This window comes from Oncorhynchus keta, unplaced genomic scaffold (assembly GCF_023373465.1).
Source record: "Oncorhynchus keta strain PuntledgeMale-10-30-2019 unplaced genomic scaffold, Oket_V2 Un_scaffold_5279_pilon_pilon, whole genome shotgun sequence".
Lineage (NCBI taxonomy): Eukaryota > Metazoa > Chordata > Actinopteri > Salmoniformes > Salmonidae > Oncorhynchus > Oncorhynchus keta.
The window spans coordinates 93,103-112,500 of NW_026290958.1; the positions used below are offsets into that span (position 1 = coordinate 93,103).

A 19,398-nucleotide genomic window follows, 5' to 3' on the forward strand; every position below is an offset into this window, starting at 1 on the left:
CTTCTCTGTCTTTCTCCACTCTTTCTCCTCTCCTTTTATTCTCTCTCTCTGTCTTTCTCCACTCCTTACTCTCTCTGTCTTTCTCCACTCCTTTTACTCTCTCTTTCTGTCTTTCTCCTTACTCTGTCTTTCTCCACTCCTTACTCTCTCTTTCTCTATCTTGTCTTTTCTCTGTCTTTCTCCACTCCTTTTCTCTCTCTTTCTGTCTTTCTCCACTCCTTACTCTGTCTTTCTGTCTTTCTCCACTCTCTTCTTTCTGTCTCTCTCTTTCTCCACTCCTTACTCTCTTTCTGTCTTTCTCCACTCTTGTCTTTCTCTCTCTTCTCTGTCTTTCTCCACTCTCTCTTCTGTCTTTCTCCACTCCTTTCTCTCTCTTTCTGTCTTTCTCCACTCCTTACTCTCTCTCTCTTTCTCCACTCCTTACTCTCTCTCTCTGTCTTTCTCCACTCCTTACTCTCTCTCTCTGTCTTTCTCCACTCCTTACTCTCTCTTTTTGAGCTCTTATTTGGTACGGTGTAGTTAATTCCACCTTTATCCGTAGAATGAGCATTATCTCAGGCCGGTTAGCTCAGTTGGTTAGAGCGTCGTGCTAATAACGCGAAGGTCGCGGGTTCGATACCCGTACTGGCCAGGATATCTTGTTTTTACTTTACTGTGTATGTCGACAGTGTCACATAACTCTATTGATTGGGGTCTACAATGTACATTTTAAATTAGTAGTATAACTCTCTCTCTCTCTGTCTTTCTCCACTCATTACTCTGTCTTTCTCCACTCCTTACTCTGTCTTTCTCCACTCCTTACTCTCTCTTTCTGTCTTTCTCCACTCCTTACTCTGTCTTTCTCCACTCCTTACTCTCTCTTTCTGTCTTTCTCCACTCCTTACTCTGTCTTTCTCCACTCCTTACTCTCTCTCTCTGTCTTTCTCCACTCCTTCTCTCTCTCTGTCTTTCTCCACTCCTTACTCTCTTGCTCTTTCTCCACTCCTTACTCTCTCTTTCTGTCTTTCTCCACTCCTTACTCTGTCTTTCTCCACTCCTTACTCTCTCTTTCTGTCTTTCTCCACTCCTTACTCTCTCTTTCTGTCTTTCTCTCTTACTCTCTCTTTCTCCACTCCTTACTCTCTCTTTCTGTCTTTCTCCACTCTCTCTTCTCTTTCTCTCCTTCTGTCTTTCTCTTTCTGTCTTTCTCCTTCTGTCTTTCTCTCTTTTTGAGCTCTTATTTGGTACGGTGTAGTTAATTCCACCTTTATCCGTAGAATGAGCATTATCTCAGGCCGGTTAGCTCAGTTGGTTAGAGCGTCGTGCTAATACGCGAAGGTCGCGGGTTCGATACCCGTACTGGCCAGGATATCTTGTTTTTACTTTACTGTGTATGTCGACAGTGTCACATAACTCTATTGATTCTCTGGTCTACAATGTCTTTTTTAAATTAGTAGTATAACTCTCTCTCTCTGTCTTTCTCCACTCCTTATCTGTCTTTCTGTCTTTCTCCACTCCTTATTCTCTCTCTCTGTCTTTCTCCACTCCTTGGGGTCTCTCTCTTTCTCCACTCCTTACTCTCTCTTTCTGTCTTTCTCCACTCCTCTTCTCTCTCTCTCTGTCTTTCTCCACTCCTTACTCTCTCTTTCTCTTTCTCCACTTTCTCTGTCTTTCTCCACTCCTTCTCCACTCCTCTCTCTCTCTGTCTTTCTCCACTCCTTACTCTCTCTTTCTGTCTTTCTCCACTCCTTACTCTCTCTTTCTGTGTTTCTCCACTCCTTACTCTCTCTTTCTGTCTTTCTCCACTCCTTACTCTCTCTTTTTGAGCTCTTATTTGGTACGGTGTAGTTAATTCCACCTTTATCCGTAGAATGAGCATTATCTCAGGCCGGTTAGCTCAGTTGGTTAGAGCGTCGTGCTAATAACGCGAAGGTCGCGGGTTCGATACCCGTACTGGCCAGGATATCTTGTTTTTACTTTAGTGTGTATGTCGACAGTGTCACATAACTCTATTGATTGGGGTCTACAATGTACATTTTAAATTAGTAGTATAACTCTCTCTCTCTGTCTTTCTCCACTCATTACTCTGTCTTTCTCCACTCCTTATTCTCTCTCTCTGTCTTTCTCCACTCCTTACTCTGTCTTTCTCCACTCCTTACTCTCTCTTTCTGTCTTTCTCCACTCCTTACTCTGTCTTTCTCCACTCCTTACTCTCTCTTTCTGTCTTTCTCCACTCCTTACTCTGTCTTTCTCCACTCCTTACTCTCTCTCTCTGTCTTTCTCCACTCCTTACTCTCTCTCTCTGTCTTTCTCCACTCCTTACTCTCTCTCTCTGTCTTTCTCCACTCCTTACTCTCTCTCCTTCTGTCTTTCTCTCTCTGTCTTTCTCTGTCTTTCTCCTTACTCTCTTTCTTCTCTGTCTTTCTCCACTCCTTACTCTCTCTCTCTCTTTCTGTCTTTCTCCACTCCTTACTCTGTCTTTCTCTCCTTCTCTCTCTCTCTGTCTTTCTCTCCTTACTCTTACTCTTTCTCCACTCCTTACTCTCTCTTCTGTCTTTCTCTCCTTACTCTCTCTCTCTGTCTTTCTCCACTCCTTCTCTGTCTTTCTCCACTCCTTACTCTCTCTTTCTGTCTTTCTCCACTCCTTACTCTCTCTCTCTCTGTCTTTCTCCACTCCTTACTCTCTCTTTCTGTCTTTCTCCACTCCTTACTCTCTCTTTCTGTGTTTCTCCACTCCTTACTCTCTCTTTCTGTCTTTCTCCACTCCTTACTCTCTCTTTCTGTCTTTCTCCACTCCTTACTCTCTCTTTCTGAGCTCTTATTTAGCACGGTGTAGTTATTTCCATCTTTATCCGTAGAATGAGCATTATCTCAGGCCGGTTAGCTCAGTTGGTTAGAGCGTTGTGCTAATAACGCGAAGGTCGCGGGTTCGATACCCGTACTGGCCAGGATATTGTGTTTTTACTTTACTGTGTATGTCGACAGTGTCACATAACTCTATTGATTGGGGTCTACAATGTACATTTTAAATTAGTAGTATAACTCTCTCTTTCTGTGTTTCTCCACTCCTTACTCTGTCTTTCTCCAGTCCTTACTCTCTCTCTCTGTCTTTCTCCACTCCTTACTCTCTCTCTCTGTCTTTCTCCACTCCTTACTCTCTCTCTCTGTCTTTCTCCACTCCTTACTCTCTCTTTCTCTTCTTTCTCCACTCCTTACTCTCTCTCTCTGTCTTTCTCCACTCCTTATTACTCTGTCTTTCTGTCTTTCCACTCCTTACTCTCTCTCTCTGTCTTTCTCCACTCCTTACTCTCTCTTTCTGTCTTTCTCCACTCCTTACTCTCTCTTTCTGTCTTTCTCCACTCCTTACTCTCTCTCTCTGTCTTTCTCCACTCCTCTCTCTCTCTCTGTCTTTCTCCACTCATTCTCTCTCTTTCTTTCTCCACTCCTTACTCTCTCTTTCTGTCTTTCTCCACTCCTTATCTCTCTCTTTCTGTCTTTCTCCACTCCTTACTCTGTCTTTCTCCACTCCTTCTTTCTGTCTTTCTCCACTCCTTACTCTGTCTTTCTCTTTCTCCTTACTCTCTCTCTTTCTGTCTTTTCTCAGTTTTACGTTCTCTGTCTCTCCACTCTTTCTCTTCTGTCTTTCTCCACTCCTTACTCTCTCTTTCTGTCTTTCTCCACTCCTTACTCTGTCTTTCTCCTACACTCATTTTTATTCTCTCTCTACTCTCTGTCTTTCTCCACTCCTTACTCTCTCTCTCTGTCTTTCTCCACTCCTTACTCTCTCTTTCTGTCTTTCTCCACTCCTTACTCTGTCTTTCTCCACTCCTTACTCTCTCTTTCTGTCTTTCTCCACTCCTTACTCTGTCTTTCTCCACTCCTTACTCTCTCTCTCTGTCTTTCTCCACTCCTTACTCTGTCTTTCTCCACTCTTACTCTCTCTCTCTGTCTTTCTCCACTCATTTACTCTCTCTCTCTTTCTCCACTCCTTACTCTCTCTTTCTGTCTTTCTCCACTCCTTACTCTGTCTTTCTGTGTTTCTCCACTCCTTACTCTCTCTCTTTCTCCACTCCTTATTCTCTCTTTCTGTGTTTCTCCACTCCTTACTCTGTCTTTCTGTGTTTCTCCACTCCTTACTCTCTCTTTCTCCACTCCTTACTCTCTCTCTCTGTCTTTCTCCACTCCTTACTCTCTCTCTCTGTCTTTCTCCACTCCTCACTCTCTCTCTCTGTCTTTCTTTCTCCTTACTCTCTTCTCTCTCTTTCTCTTCTTTCTCTCACTCCTTACTCAGTTCTTGTGCTCTGTCTTTCTCCACTCCTTACTCTGTCTTTCTCTCTTGTTTTTACTTTCTGTCTTTCTCCACTCCTTACTCTGTCTTTCTCCAGCTCTTTCTCTCTTTCTGTCTTTCTCCACTCCTTCTCTTCTCTCTGTCTTTCTCCACTCCTTACTCTCTCTCTCTGTCTTTCTCCACTCCTTACTCTCTCTTTCTCCACTCTTATCTCTCTCTCTTTCTCCACTCATTACTCTCTCTGTCTTTCTCCACTCATTTCTCTCTCTCTCTTTCTCCACTCTTATTCTGTCTTTCTGTCTTTCTCCTCTCTTTCTTCTCTCTCTTTCTGTCTTTCTCCACTCCTTACTCTCTCTCTGTCTTTTCTCCACTCCTTACTCTCTCTTTCTGTCTTTCTCCACTCCTTACTCTCTCTTTCTGTCTTTCTCCACTCCTTACTCTGTCTTTCTCCACTCCTTACTCTCTCTCTCTGTCTTTCTCCACTCATTACTCTCTCTTTCTGTCTTTCTCCACTCCTTACTCTCTCTTTCTGTGTTTCTCCACTCCTTACTCTCTCTTTCTGTCTTTCTCCACTCCTTACTCTCTCTTTTTGAGCTCTTATTTGGTACGGTGTAGTTAATTCCACCTTTATCCGTAGAATGAGCATTATCTCAGGCCGGTTAGCTCAGTTGGTTAGAGCGTCGTGCTAATAACGCGAAGGTCGCGGGTTCGATACCCGTACTGGCCAGGATATCTTGTTTTTACTTTACTGTGTATGTCGACAGTGTCACATAACTCTATTGATTGGGGTCTACAATGTACATTTAAAAATTATAGTATCTCTCTCTGTCTTTCTCATTACTCTGTCTTTCTCCACTCCTTCTTTCTCTCTCTCTGTCTTTCTCCACTCCTTATTCTCTCTCTTTCTGTCTTTCTCCTCTCCTTTCTCTCTCTCTGTCTTTCTCCACTCCTTACTCTCTCTTTCTGTCTTTCTCCTCCTTACTCTGTCTTTCTCCACTCCTTCTCTTCTCTGTCTTTCTCCACTCCTTACTCTCTCTTTCTGTCTTTCTGTCTTTCCACTCCTTACTCTCTTTCTGTCTTTCTCCACTCCTTACTCTCTCTCTCTGTCTTTCTCCACTCCTTACTCTCTCTTTCTGTCTTTCTCCACTCTTACTCTCTCTTTCTCCAGCTCTTACTCTCTCTTTCTGTCTTTCTCCATCCTTCTCTGTCTTTCTCCTCCGGTTACTCAGTCTCTTGTCTTTCTCCTCTTATTCTCTCTTTCTGTGTTTCTCCACTCCTTACTCTGTCTTTCTCCACTCCTTACTCTCTCTCTCTGTCTTTCTCCACTCCTTACTCTCTCTTTCTCCACTCCTTACTCTCTCTCTCTGTCTTTCTCCACTCCTTACTCTGTCTTTCTGTCTTTCTCCACTCCTTACTCTCTCTTTCTCCACTCCTTACTCTCTCTCTCTGTCTTTCTCCACTCCTTACTCTCTCTCTCTCTTTCTCCACTCCTTACTCTCTCTTTCTGTCTTTCTCCACTCCTTACTCTCTCTTTCTGTCTTTCTCCACTCCTTACTCTGTCTTTCTCCACTCCTTTCTCTCTCTGTCTTTCTCCACTCCTTACTCTCTCTCTGTCTTTCTCCACTCCTTACTCTCTCTGTCTTTCTCCACTCCTTACTCTCTCTTTCTGTCTTTCTCCACTCCTTACTCTGTCTTTCTCCACTCCTTACTCTCTCTTTCTGTCTTTCTCCACTCCTTACTCTGTCTTTCTCCACTCCTTACTCTCTCTCTCTGTCTTTCTCCACTCCTTACTCTCTCTGTCTTTCTCCACTCCTTACTGTCTCTTTCTGTCTTTCTCCACTCCTTACTCTGTCTTTCTCCACTCCTTACTCTCTCTTTCTGTCTTTCTCCACTCCTTACTCTGTCTTTCTCCACTCCTTACTCTCTCTCTCTGTCTTTCTCCACTCCTTACTCTGTCTTTCTCCACTCCTTACTCTCTCTCTCTGTCTTTCTCCACTCATTACTCTCTCTCTCTTTCTCCACTCCTTACTCTCTCTTTCTGTCTTTCTCCACTCCTTACTCTCTCTCTCTGTCTTTCTCCACTCCTTACTCTGTCTTTCTCCACTCCTTACTCTCTCTCTCTGTCTTTCTCCACTCCTTACTGTCTCTTTCTGTCTTTCTCCACTCCTTACTCTCTCTCTCTTTTACTCTTCTCTCTTTTTCTGTCTTTTCTCTTACTCTGTCTTTTCCACTCCTTACTCTCTCTTTCTGTCTTTCTCCACTCCTTAACTGCGAAGGTCTGGGTTTACCCGTACTCTCTCTGTCTTTCTCCACTCCTTACTCTGTCTTTCTCCACTCCTTACTCTCTCTCTCTGTCTTTCTCCACTCCTTACTCTGTCTTTCTCCACTCCTTACTCTCTCTCTCTGTCTTTCTCCACTCCTTACTCTCTCTTTCTGTCTTTCTCCACTCCTTACTCTCTCTCTCTGTCTTTCTCCACTCCTTACTCTGTCTTTCTCCACTCCTTACTCTCTCTTTCTGTCTTTCTCCACTCCTTACTCTCTCTCTCTGTCTTTCTCCACTCCTTACTCTCTCTCTCTGTCTTTCTCCACTCCTTACTCTGTCTTTCTCCACTCCTTACTCTCTCTCTCTGTCTCTCCTTTTCTCTCTTTCTCCACTCTTTCTCTTCTCTGTCTTTCTCCTCTCTTACTCTGTCTTTCTCCACTCCTTACTCTCTCTCTCTGTCTTTCTCCACTCCTTCTCTCTTTCTGTCTTTCTCCACTCCTTACTCTCTCTTTCTGTGTTTCTCCACTCCTTACTCTCTCTTTCTGTCTTTCTCCACTCCTTACTCTCTCTTTCTCCAGCTCTTTGAGCTCTGTACGGTGTAGTTAATTCCACCTTTATCCGTAGAATGAGCATTATCTCAGGCCGGTTAGCTCAGTTGGTTAGAGCGTTGTGCTAATAACGCGAAGGTCGCGGGTTCGATACCCGTACTGGCCAGGATATTGTGTTTTTACTTTACTGTGTATGTCGACAGTGTCACATAACTCTATTGATTGGGGTCTACAATGTACATTTTAAATTAGTAGTATAACTCTCTCTTTCTGTGTTTCTCCACTCCTTACTCTGTCTTTCTGTGTTTCTCCACTCCTTACTCTCTCTTTCTCCACTCCTTACTCTCTCTCTCTGTCTTTCTCCACTCCTTACTCTCTCTTTCTCCACTCCTTACTCTCTCTTTCTGTCTTTCTCCACTCCTTACTCTCTCTCTCTGTCTTTCTCCACTCCTTACTCTCTCTACTCTGTCTTTCTCCACTCCTTACTCTCTCTTTCTCTGTCTTTCTTCTCTGTCTTTCTCCTCTTACTCTCTCTTTCTCCCTCCTTACTCTCTCTTTCTGTCTTTCTCCACTCTTACTCTCTCTCTCTGTCTTTCTCCACTCCTTCTTTCTCCACTCCTTACTCTGTCTTTCTCCACTCCTTACTCCTCTACTCTGTCTTTCTCTTTCTGTGTTTCTCCACTCCTTACTCTCTCTTTCTCCACTCCTTACTCTCTCTCTCTGTCTTTCTCCACTCCTTACTCTCTCTCTCTGTCTTTCTCCACTCCTCACTCTCTCTCTCTGTCTTTCTCCACTCCTTACTCTGTCTTTCTCCACTCCTTATTCTCTCTCTCTGTCTTTCTCCACTCCTTAGTCTCTCTTGTCTTTCTCCACTCCTTACTCTCTCTTTCTGTCTTTCTCCACTCCTTACTCTGTCTTTCTCCACTCCTTACTCTCTCTCTCTGTCTTTCTCCACTCCTTACTCTGTCTTTCTCCACTCATTACTCTCTCTCTCTGACTTTCTCCACTCATTTACTCTCTCTCTCTTTCTCCACTCCTTATTCTCTCTTTCTGTGTTTCTCCACTCCTTACTCTGTCTTTCTGTGTTTCTCCACTCCTTACTCTCTCTTTCTCCACTCCTTATTCTCTCTTTCTGTGTTTCTCCACTCCTTACTCTGTCTTTCTGTGTTTCTCCACTCCTTACTCTCTCTTTCTCCACTCCTTACTCTCTCTCTCTGTCTTTCTCCACTCACTATTCTCTCTCTCTCTTTCTCCACTCCTTACTCTCTCTTTCTGTGTTTCTCCACTCCTTACTCTCTCTTTCTGTCTTTCTCCACTCCTTACTCTCTCTTTTTGAGCTCTTATTTGGTACGGTGTAGTTAATTCCACCTTTATCCGTAGAATGAGCATTATCTCAGGCCGGTTAGCTCAGTTGGTTAGAGCGTCGTGCTAATAACGCGAAGGTCGCGGGTTCGATACCCGTACTGGCCAGGATATCTTGTTTTTACTTTACTGTGTATGTCGACAGTGTCACATAACTCTATTGATTGGGGTCTACAATGTACATTTTAAATTAGTAGTATAACTCTCTCTTTCTGTCTTTCTCCACTCCTTACTCTGTCTTTCTGTCTCTCGTTTCTCCACTCCTTACTCTGTCTTTCTCCACTCCTTACTCTCTCTTCTCTGTCTTTCTCCACTCCTTACTCTCTCTTTCTGTCTTTCTCCACTCCTTACTCTCTCTGTCTTTCTCCACTCCTTACTCTCTCTCTCTGTCTTTCTCCACTCCTTACTCTCTCTTTCTGTCTTTGTCCACTCCTTACTCTCTCTCTCTGTCTTTCTCCACTCCTTACTCTCTCTCTCTGTCTTTCTCCACTCATTACTCTGTCTTTCTCCACTCCTTACTCTCTCTCTCTGTCTTTCTCCACTCCTTAGTCTCTTGCTCTTTCTCCACTCCTTTCTCTCTTTCTGTCTTTTCTGTGTTTCTCTCCTTACTCTTTCTCTTACTCTGTCTTTCTCCACTCCTTACTCTCTCTTTCTGTCTTTCTCCACTCCTTACTCTCTCTTTCTGTCTTTCTCCACTCCTTACTCTGTCTTTCTCCACTCCTTACTCTCTCTCTCTGTCTTTCTCCACTCCTTACTCTGTCTTTCTCCACTCCTTACTCTCTCTCTCTCTGTCTTTCTCCACTCATTACTCTCTCTCTCTTTCTCCACTCCTTACTCTCTCTTTCTGTGTTTGTCCACTCCTTACTCTCTCTTTCTGTCTTTCTCCACTCCTTACTCTCTCTTTCTGTCTTTCTCCACTCCTTACTCTCTCTTTCTGTCTTTCTCCACTCCTTACTCTCTCTCTCTGTCTTTCTCCACTCATTACTCTCTCTCTCTTTCTCCACTCCTTACTCTCTCTTTCTGTGTTTGTCCACTCCTTACTCTCTCTTTCTGTCTTTCTCCACTCCTTACTCTCTCTTTCTTTCTTACTCCACTCCTTACTCTCTCTTTCTGTCTTTCTGCACTCCTTGCTCTCTCTTTCTCCACTCCTTACTCTCTCTTTCTGTCTTTCTCCACTCCTTACTCTCTCTTTCTGTCTTTCACTGTTTCTTACTCTCTCTTTCTGTCTTTCTCCACTCCTTACTCTCTCTTTCTCCACTCCTTAATCTCTCTTTCTGTCTTTCTCCACTCATTACTCTCTCTTTCTGTCTTTAACTGTTTCTTTCCCTCTCTCTCGATTCAATTTCAATTCAAGGGGCTTTATTGGCATGGGAAACATGTGTTTACATTGCCAAAGCAAGTGAGGTTGATAATATACAAAAGTGAAATAAACAATAAAAATGAACAGTAAATATTACACTCACAAAAGTTCCAGGGAAAAGGAAGGATAGTATCACTGATCTTTAATAAGCTTTACTTATCGTTTTAAAAAAATTTATTAGCACCGTTGTGTAGACCTAGCCCCGCCCACATCCGTTCCACGCATCGAAAGAGGTTGGAGGCGAAGGAAATACGAATACGTGCAACCAAATACAACATACATTTCATAAATATTCAAATAAAGTGTGTAAATAAGACGTATTAAACACGTCTGTAAAACCACAATGAGGACATAGACCTACCGAGCAAGTTTTCATTAATCATTGGGTTCATCGTACGAAAAACATCATAGTAATCTGAAATAGGAGCATAATTCACGTTCAGATTCACGACATAACATACACAGGCATTTCATCATTACGACCTTTAGGAAATAATGTCTGGAGGGTGAAAATCCCTAAACATTCCCTTTAACTCAGAGTATTATTTATATCACCTCCCCTGTCTGATATCTGAACTTTCTCTATGCCACAACATCTACAGGTAGAAATATCATGCTTCAGGTCATTAAAATGTACTGCGACTGGATGATCCCTGTCGTTTCTCCTCGTTTAACTTTTATGTTCACTGATTCTGTGTTTGAGAGAACGAGAGGTTTTACCGACAAAAGCAGAGACCACATGGACATTTAATCATGTAGATAACATGGGTGGTGGAACACGTAATAATGTCATTTATTTGGGATTGTTTTCCTGTGTGTGGGTGGCAGAGATATTCACACTTCATCATGTTGTTGCACTGTGCGCATCCTCTGCATTTATAGCTACCATTTGGAAGAAGGCGTAAAAGAGCCTCGCTGGTTTTCTTTTGTGATTGGCAGTTGGCATGAACCAATTTATCGCGTATATTGCGACCACTTCTATACACAATAAGTGGTGGATTTGTAAATTCCGCCGGAAAAATGGGTCCGATGATAAAATGTGCCAGTGTTTCTTGACCGCATCTCCCACTTTTCGCGAGTTCAAAGTTGATGTAGTTGTGAACATTACGGAGTGTTCTTTAGCTTTCGCGGGTCTTTGTTTGTAGCAGTTCATCTCGTGTTTTTCCCAATGCCAAATTAAGAGCTTCATCCACACACATAATTGTGTTGCTGTCCTGGAGCCCTGTGGGGTGTGTTTGTGAACAGAGCCCCGGAACCAGCTTGCTTAGGGGGCTCATAGTTTATTTCTCAATAGGTGATGGATTTGTTATGGAATGTTTTGAGCTCTTATTTGGTACGGTGTAGTTATTTCCACCTTTATTCGTGGAATCAGCATTATCTCAGGCCGGTTAGCTCAGTTGGTTAGAGCGTCGTGCTAATAACGCGAAGGTCGCGGGTTCGATACCCGTACTGGCCAGTAGCTTTTTTTTATTTTTAAATCAATGATCACTATTCAGTGTTGTTTTTATCATGGGTATCAGAAATGGACTCTGGAGAGGGGTGTTACAACACAGTATGTATTCAGGTTCAGATGTACAGGACTGACAGTCAACTCCAACTACAGAGAAAGAGATACAGCCATCGTGTTGATCATTGACAGTGTCGAAGGGAGTCCTTGGAACTGAGCTGGATTTGTGTACGTTCTCTGCCCTCTAACGGTAGAACGTAGACATTGCAGTTGAGCGACCACCTCCAGACCCATATATGGGTGTATCCCGGATCCGTATTATGAATATTATCTCAGGCCGGTTAGCTCAGTTGGTTAGAACGTCGTGCTAATAACGCGAAGGTCGCGGGTTCGATACCCGTACTGTCCAGAATGATTATTTTTCAACATTTTACTATGAATGTCTGCAGTGTCTCATAACTATATTGATTGGGTTCTACCATATGCGTTTTAAATTAGTAGTATGAATTGTCGATTGTTATTGTGGAGTGACATTTTAATGTAGGAGGTTTTTTTTCATTGTAGGAGTTTTCATTAGTTTTTTATTATCCAAGGAAGGAAGGAGGACAGGGACTTCATGGACTAAGAGACAGAGAGACAGAATGGTGAAGAAACAGATAGACGGGTCCATCAATCATTTGATTCATTCATTATTTAACACACACATCACACACACACACACACACACACACACACACACACACACACACACACATAGTCTTGTACAGCTCACCTTGTGGGAACACAAAATTCAATCCCATTCAAAATCCTATTTTCCATAACCACTAACCCTAAGCCTAACCTGTTCTCTTTTAACCTTACTCTAACTCTAACCTTAACTGAAACCAAAAACCTAACCTTAACTCCTGAAACCAAAAACTAAACCCTAACCCTAAACCTAACCTAACCTGAGCGACCAAAAACCTCCAAACCTAATCTATGGGTTTATCCCTAAACCCGATTAGAAAAGCATTTGCTCAGGGGGACTAACACTCGTGCTAACAACAGAAATGACAAGCTAAAGTTACCTAGATAGTCACAGAAATTACGTTCAGCCTGTTCATTATTTCAGTCCAAGTTGGCTTATCTTATGAAGTCAGCTTGGTTTAACATGGTTCCTTTAGTTTTTGACCTCGACATTGTTGCTGGATCGACATTTTCATAGTTAACATGCTGTCTCTGCTAGCTAGGTTATGTCATCTGGAGTTTTAATAGGGCCCCAACAGCCCTCACTAATGTACAGAGCCCCAACAGCCCTCACTAATGTACAGAGCCCCAACAGCCCTCACTAATGTGAGAGCCCCAACAGCCCTCACTAATGTACAGAGCCCCAACAGCCCTCACTAATTTACAGAGCCCCAACAGCCCTCACTAATGCACAGAGCCCCAACAGCCCTCACTAATGTACAGAGCCCCAACAGCCCTCACTAATGTACAGAGCCCCAACAGCCCTCACTAATGTACAGAGCCCCAACAGCCCTCACTAATGTACAGAATGTACAGGGTTCCAACAGCCCCCAACACCCTCACTAATGTACCTCACTAAGAGCCCCAACAGCCCTCACTAATGTACAGAGCCCCAACAGCCCTCACTAATGTACAGAGCCCCAACAGCCCTCACTAATGTACAGAGCCCCAACAGCCCTCACTAATGTACAGAGCCCCAACACCCTCACTAATGTACAGAGCCCCAACAGCCCTCACTAATGTACAAGCCCCAACAGCCCTCACTAATGTACAGAGCCCCAACAGCCCTCACTAATGTACAGGGTTCCAACAGCCCTCACTAATGTACAGGGTTCCAACAGCCCTCACTAATGCACAGAGCCCCAACAGCCTTCACTAATGTACAGAGCCCCAACAGCCCTCACTAATGTACAGAGCCCCAACAGCCCTCACTAATGTACAGAGCCCCAACAGCCCTCACTAATGTACAGAGCCCCAACAGCCCTCACTAATGTACAGGGTTCCAACAGCCCTCACTAATGTACAGAGCCCCAACAGCCCTCACTAATGTACAGGGTTCCAACAGCCCTCACTAATGTACAGGGTTCCAACAGCCCTCACTAATGTACAGAGCCCCAACAGCCCTCACTAATGTACAGGGTTCCAACAGCCCTCACTAATGTACAGGGTTCCAACAGCCCTCACTAATGTACAGAGCCCCAACAGCCCTCACTAATGTACAGAGCCCCAACAGCCCTCACTAATGTACAGAGCCCCAACAGCCCTCACTAATGTACAGGTCCCCAACAGCCCTCACTAATGTACAGGGTTCCAACAGCCCTCACTAATGTACAGGGTTCCAACAGCCCTCACTAATGTACAGGGTTCCAACAGCCCTCACTAATGTACAGGGTTCCAACAGCCCTCACTAATGTACAGGGTTCCAACAGCCCTCACTAATGTACAGGTCCCCAACAGCCCTCACTAATGTACAGGGTTCCAACAGCCCTCACTAATGTACAGGTCCCCAACAGCCCTCACTAATGTACAGGGTTCCAACAGCCCTCACTAATGTAGGTCCCCAACAGTCCCCAACAGCCCTCGCTAATGTACAGGGTTCCAACAGCCCTCACTAATGTACAGAGTTTCCAACAGCCCTCACTAATGTACAGGCCCCAACAGCCCTCACTAATGTACAGGGTTCCAACAGCCCTCACTAATGTACAGGTCCTTCAACAGCCCTCACTAATGTAGCCCCAACACATGGGTTCCAACAGCCCTCACTAATGTACAGGTCCCCAACAGCCCTCACTAATGTACAGGGTTCCAACATGACTCACTAATGCTTTGGATAAACAGGATTCAGCTAAAAGCCCTCACTAATGTACAGGGTTCCAACAGCCCTCACTAATGTACAGAGCCCCAACAGGCCTCACTAATGTACAGGGTCCCAACAGCCCTCACTAATGTACAGGGTTCAAACAGCCCTCACTAATGTACAGGGTTCCCAGGAGTAGCAGGCAAATATGTTTGTTTTGCAAAAGTTGTTTCTATGTACCAAGGCCATTCCCTGGCTCCCCGTCCACATCGCTCAGGCCAAACTAAACATTTGTTCTCCACGATGAACGTATGTGCATTTCAGGGTGAATCATCAGGCAATCAAGGCCAAAGAATGGAGAGAGATGACCTGGAGAGAGATGACCTGGAGAGAGATGACCTGGAGAGAGATGACCTGGAGGGAGATGACCTGGAGGAGATGACCTGGAGAGAGATGACCTGGAGAGAGATGACCTGGAGAGAGATGACCTGGAGAGAGATGACCTGGGAGATGACCAGGCTCAGATGACCTGAGAAGATGACCTGGAGATGACTGGCCAAACAAGAAGACATAAAACACACACACACATTACCTGTAAATATATAAATATATGTCATTTGTTGTTTATTAGATATGCTCCTTGTTATTTTATGATTGGAGATATTTAGGCCTACTGAGTTATCCATTTCCCACAGCGGACATGACCTGCAGTTGTGTTTACTCACAGGTGGTGGAGAGGTCACTGTTAGGTGAGATGGGAGCTGACAAGGAAAACATGACCTACATATGTACAGATCTCCTCGCTCTCCCACACGCACAATAAACATGACTCACACACATGACACAATAAACATGACCTCACACATTAGACCCAATGTAAATACATTTTAATAACCTGTTTATTTTACATATGACCTCAAGATTTCTTGGAGGAAGATAAACCCCTGACCTCACTCCCCACCAGACTACCTGTCTTCTAACCACTAGACTACCTGTCTTCTCACCACTATGGAGGGAGATGACCTCCAACCACTAGGCTACCTGGAGGGAGATGACCTGCCCTCTAACCACTAGGACCTGCCCTCTCTAACCACTAGGCTACCTGCCCTCTAACCAGAGGCTACCTGCCCTCTCTAACCAGAGAGATGACCTGCCTCTCTAGATGACTAGGCTACCTGACCTCTCACCACTAGACTACCTGCCTCTAACCACTCTAACCAGAGAGACCTGGCCCCTCTAACCACTAGACTACCTGGACTACCTGTCTCTCTAACCACTAGGAGCTCCCCTCTAAAGACTACCTGTTTGTTCTAACCACTAGACTACCTGAATCTCAGGAACCACTAGGCTAGACTCTAACCACAGACTACCTGTCATCTAATCTAGGCTACCTGCCTGACCTAACCACTAAATACCTGCCTCTCCAGCCATTTGCCATTAGTCTGTCTTACCACTAGACTACCTGTTATTTTATGATTGGAGATATTTAGGCCACTGATGTTATACATTTAGCGGACATGTGCAGTTGTGTTTACCACAGGTGGTGGAGAGGCTAGGTGAGATGGGGGCTGACAAGGAAAATATGACCACTAGACTACATTCTCTCTCGCTCTCCCAACCACAATAAACATGACTCACACACACGCCCAATAAACATGACTAACCATTAGACCCAATGTAAATACATTTTAACCACTTGTTTATTTTACTACCTGTCTCTCTAACCACTATACCTTTCTAACCACTAGACTACCTGTCTCTCTAACCACTAGGCTACCTGCCTCTCTCACCACTAGACTACCTGTCTCTCTAACCACTAGACTACCTGCCTCTCTCACCACTAGGCTACCTGTCTCTCTAACCACTAGGCTACCTGCCTCTCTAACCACTAGACTACCTGCCTCTCTAACCACTAGACTACCTGTCTCTCTAACCACTAGACTACCTGCCTCTCTAACCACTAGACTACCTGCCTCTCTAACCACTAGACTACCTGTCTCTCTAACCACTAGGCTACCTGCCTCTCTAACCACTAGGCTACCTGCCTCTCTAACCACTAGGCTACCTGCCTCTCTAACCACTAGGCTACCTGTCTCTCTAACCACTAGGCTACCTGCCTCTCTAACCACTAGGCTACCTGCCTCTCTAACCACTAGGCTACCTGCCTCTCTAACCACTAGGCTACCTGCCTCTCTAACCACTAGGCTACCTGCCTCTCTAACCACTAGGCTACCTGCCTCTCTAACCACTAGGCTACCTGCCTCTCTAACCACTAGGCTACCTGCCTCTCTAACCACTAGGCTACCTGCCTCTCTAACCACTAGGCTACCTGCCTCTCTAACCACTAGGCTACCTGTCTCTCTAACCACTAGGCTACCTGCCTCTCTAACCACTAGGCTACCTGCCTCTCTAACTACTAGGCTACCTGCCTCTCTAACCACTAGGCTACCTGCCTCTCTAACCACTAGGCTATCTGCCTCTCTAACCACTAGGCTACCTGCCTCTCTAACCACTAGACTACCTGTCTCTCTAACCACTAGTCTACCTGCCTCTCTAACCACTAGGCTATCTGCCTCTCTCACCACTAGGCTCCCTGTCTCTCTAACCACTAGGCTACCTGCCTCTCTAACCACTAACTAGTAACTATTAGTCATAGTTAGTGTATTGTGATTGTTTAGTCATAGTTACTGTATTGTGATTGTTTAGTCATAGTTACTGTATTGTGATTGTTTAGACATAGTTACTGTATTGTGATTGTTTAGTCATAGTTACTGTATTGTGATTGTTTAGTTACTGTATTGTGTTGTTTAGTCATAGTTACTGTATTGTGATTGTTTATTCATAGTTACTGTATTGTGATTGTTTAGTCATAGTTACTGTATTGTGATTGTTTATTCATAGTTACTGTATTGTGATTGTTTAGTCATAGTTACTGTATTGTGATTGTTTAGTCATAGTTACTGTATTGTGATTGTTTAGTCATAGTTACTGTATTGTGATTGTTTAGTCATAGTTACTGTATTGTGATTGTTTAGTTACTGTATTGTGATTGTTTAGTCATAGTTACTGTATTGTGATTGTTTAGTCATAGTTACTGTATTGTGATTGTTTAGTCATAGTTACTGTATTGTGATTGTTTAGTCATAGTTACTGTATTGTGATTGTTGAGTCATAGTTACTGTATTGTGATTGTTTAGTTACTGTATTGTGATTGTTTAGTTACTGTATTGTGATTGTTTAGTCATAGTTACTGTATTGTGATTGTTTAGTCATAGTTACTGTATTGTGATTGTTTTTAGTTACTGTATTGTGATTGTTTAGTTACTGTATTGTGATTGTTTAGTTACTGTATTGTGATTGTTTATTCATAGTTACTGTATTGTGATTGTTTAGTCATAGTTACTGTATTGTGATTGTTTAGTCATAGTTACTGTATTGTGATTGTTGAGTCATAGTTACTGTATTGTGATTGTTTAGTTACTGTATTGTGATTGTTTACTTACTGTATTGTGATTGTTTAGTCATAGTTACTGTATTGTGATTGTTTAGTCATAGTTACTGTATTGTGATTGTTTAGTCATAGTTACTGTATTGTGATTGTTTAGTTACTTGTGATTGTTTACTTACTGTATTGTGATTGTTTAGTTTAGTTACTGTATTGTGATTGTTTGTTTAGTTACTGTGTTGTGATTGTTTAGTTAGTTACTGTATTGTGATTGTTTGTTATAGTTACTGTATTGTGATTGTTTAGTCATAGTTACTGTATTGTGATTGTTTAGTTACTGTATTGTGATTGTTTAGTTACTGTATTGGATTGTTTACTTACTGTATTGTGATTGTTTATTTATAGTTGCTGTGTTGTGATTGTTTAGTCATAGTTACTGTATTGTGGTTGTTTAGTTACTGTATTGTGGTTGTTTAGTTACTATATTGTGGTTGTTTAGTTACTGTATTGTGATTGTTTGTTTAGTTACTGTATTGTGGTTGTTTAGTTACTGTATTGTGATTGTTTATTTATAGTTACTGTATTGTGGTTGTTTAGTTACTGTATTGTGGTTGTTTAGTCATAGTTACTGTATTGTGATTGTTTAGTTTTATTGTGGTTGTTTAGTTACTGTATTGTGGTTGTTTAGTTACTGTATTGTGGTTGTTTTTAGTTACTATATTGTGGTTGTTTAGTTACTATATTGTGGTTGTTTAGTTACTGTATTGTGGTTGTTTAGTCATAGTTACTGTATTGTGGTTGTTTAGTTACTGTATTGTGATTGTTTAGTTACTGTATTGTGATTGTTTCGTGTTTTATTTACTCAATCAAGTAGTGCCCCAAGGAGGGATCGAACCGTGTCTCAACAGCAGCAGAAAAGTTCAAATAAGATGTACAGAAATGGCTGTGGGGAACTGGGCTTTGTTTACGTTCTCTGCCCTCTAATGGTAGAATGTAGACATTGTATATCAACGGCCCTGTCCACACCCATATATGGGTGTAACCCTCTTCGGTTGGCTGAGCAGTATCTCAGGCCGGTTAGCTCAGTTGGTTAGAGCGTCGTGCTAATAACGCGAAGGTCGCGGGTTCGATACCCGTACTGGCCAGGAGATTTTGTTTTTACTTTACTGTGTATGTCTACAGTGTCACATAACGCTATTGATTGGGGTTTGCAATGTGCATTTTGAATTAGTAGTATGATTTGTCGATTGTTGTGTTATTGTGGAGTGACATTTTAATGTAGGAGGTTTGTTTTCATTGTCGGAGTTTTCAATCGTTTTTATTATCCAAGGAAGGAAGGAGGACAGGGACTTCATGGACTAAGAAACAGAGAGACAGAATGGTGAAGAAACAGATAGACGGGTCCATCAATCATTTGATTCATTCATTATTTAAACACACACACACACACACACACACACACACACACACACACACACACACACACACACACACATCCTACTCTTCAGGTATGTGCAGTTTGGCTGCAGTATATTTGAAAATAACTTGTTGCTTTCCTTTTCTCCTGGCCAGACCGTGTCTGTTCGTCCCAAATGGCACCCGACTCACAATAGGGCTCTGGTCAACAGTAGTTCACTATATAGGGCATTGGGCCCTGGTCAACAGTAGTTCACTATATAGGGCATAGGATACCATTTGGGACGAAGAGTCTATTATTAACACAGTGTTCTGTTGTCTGAAACACATTCTGTGCTTTGGACAGGACTATTCCGCCAGGCCGTAGAGTGTGTGTGTGTGTGTGTGTGTGTGTGTGTGTGTGTGTGTGTGTGTGTGTGTGTGTGTGTGTGTGTGTGTGTGTGTGTGTGTGTGTGTGTGTGTGTGTGTGTGTGTGTGTGTGTGTGTG

General features: G+C 43.2%; 8 non-coding genes across 8 annotated transcripts; all 8 read left to right on the forward strand.

Moving 5' to 3' along the window:
- Window positions 1–557: 557 nt before the first annotated feature.
- On the forward strand, window positions 558–631 carry trnai-aau (transfer RNA isoleucine (anticodon AAU)). Its single transcript has one exon. It is a non-coding gene; the product is annotated as a tRNA-Ile (tRNA).
- A 1,234-nt stretch (window positions 632–1,865) lies between these two features.
- Window positions 1,866–1,939, forward strand: trnai-aau (transfer RNA isoleucine (anticodon AAU)). Its single transcript has one exon. It is a non-coding gene; the product is annotated as a tRNA-Ile (tRNA).
- A 914-nt stretch (window positions 1,940–2,853) lies between these two features.
- Window positions 2,854–2,927, forward strand: trnai-aau (transfer RNA isoleucine (anticodon AAU)). The gene has a single exon. It is a non-coding gene; the product is annotated as a tRNA-Ile (tRNA).
- A 1,993-nt stretch (window positions 2,928–4,920) lies between these two features.
- Window positions 4,921–4,994, forward strand: trnai-aau (transfer RNA isoleucine (anticodon AAU)). Its single transcript has one exon. It is a non-coding gene; the product is annotated as a tRNA-Ile (tRNA).
- A 2,176-nt stretch (window positions 4,995–7,170) lies between these two features.
- On the forward strand, window positions 7,171–7,244 carry trnai-aau (transfer RNA isoleucine (anticodon AAU)). The gene has a single exon. It is a non-coding gene; the product is annotated as a tRNA-Ile (tRNA).
- Window positions 7,245–8,474: 1,230 nt separating this feature from the next.
- trnai-aau (transfer RNA isoleucine (anticodon AAU)) lies at window positions 8,475–8,548 on the forward strand. The gene has a single exon. It is a non-coding gene; the product is annotated as a tRNA-Ile (tRNA).
- A 2,634-nt stretch (window positions 8,549–11,182) lies between these two features.
- On the forward strand, window positions 11,183–11,256 carry trnai-aau (transfer RNA isoleucine (anticodon AAU)). Its single transcript has one exon. It is a non-coding gene; the product is annotated as a tRNA-Ile (tRNA).
- A 7,310-nt stretch (window positions 11,257–18,566) lies between these two features.
- trnai-aau (transfer RNA isoleucine (anticodon AAU)) lies at window positions 18,567–18,640 on the forward strand. The gene has a single exon. It is a non-coding gene; the product is annotated as a tRNA-Ile (tRNA).
- The last annotated feature ends 758 nt before the right edge of the window (window positions 18,641–19,398 follow it).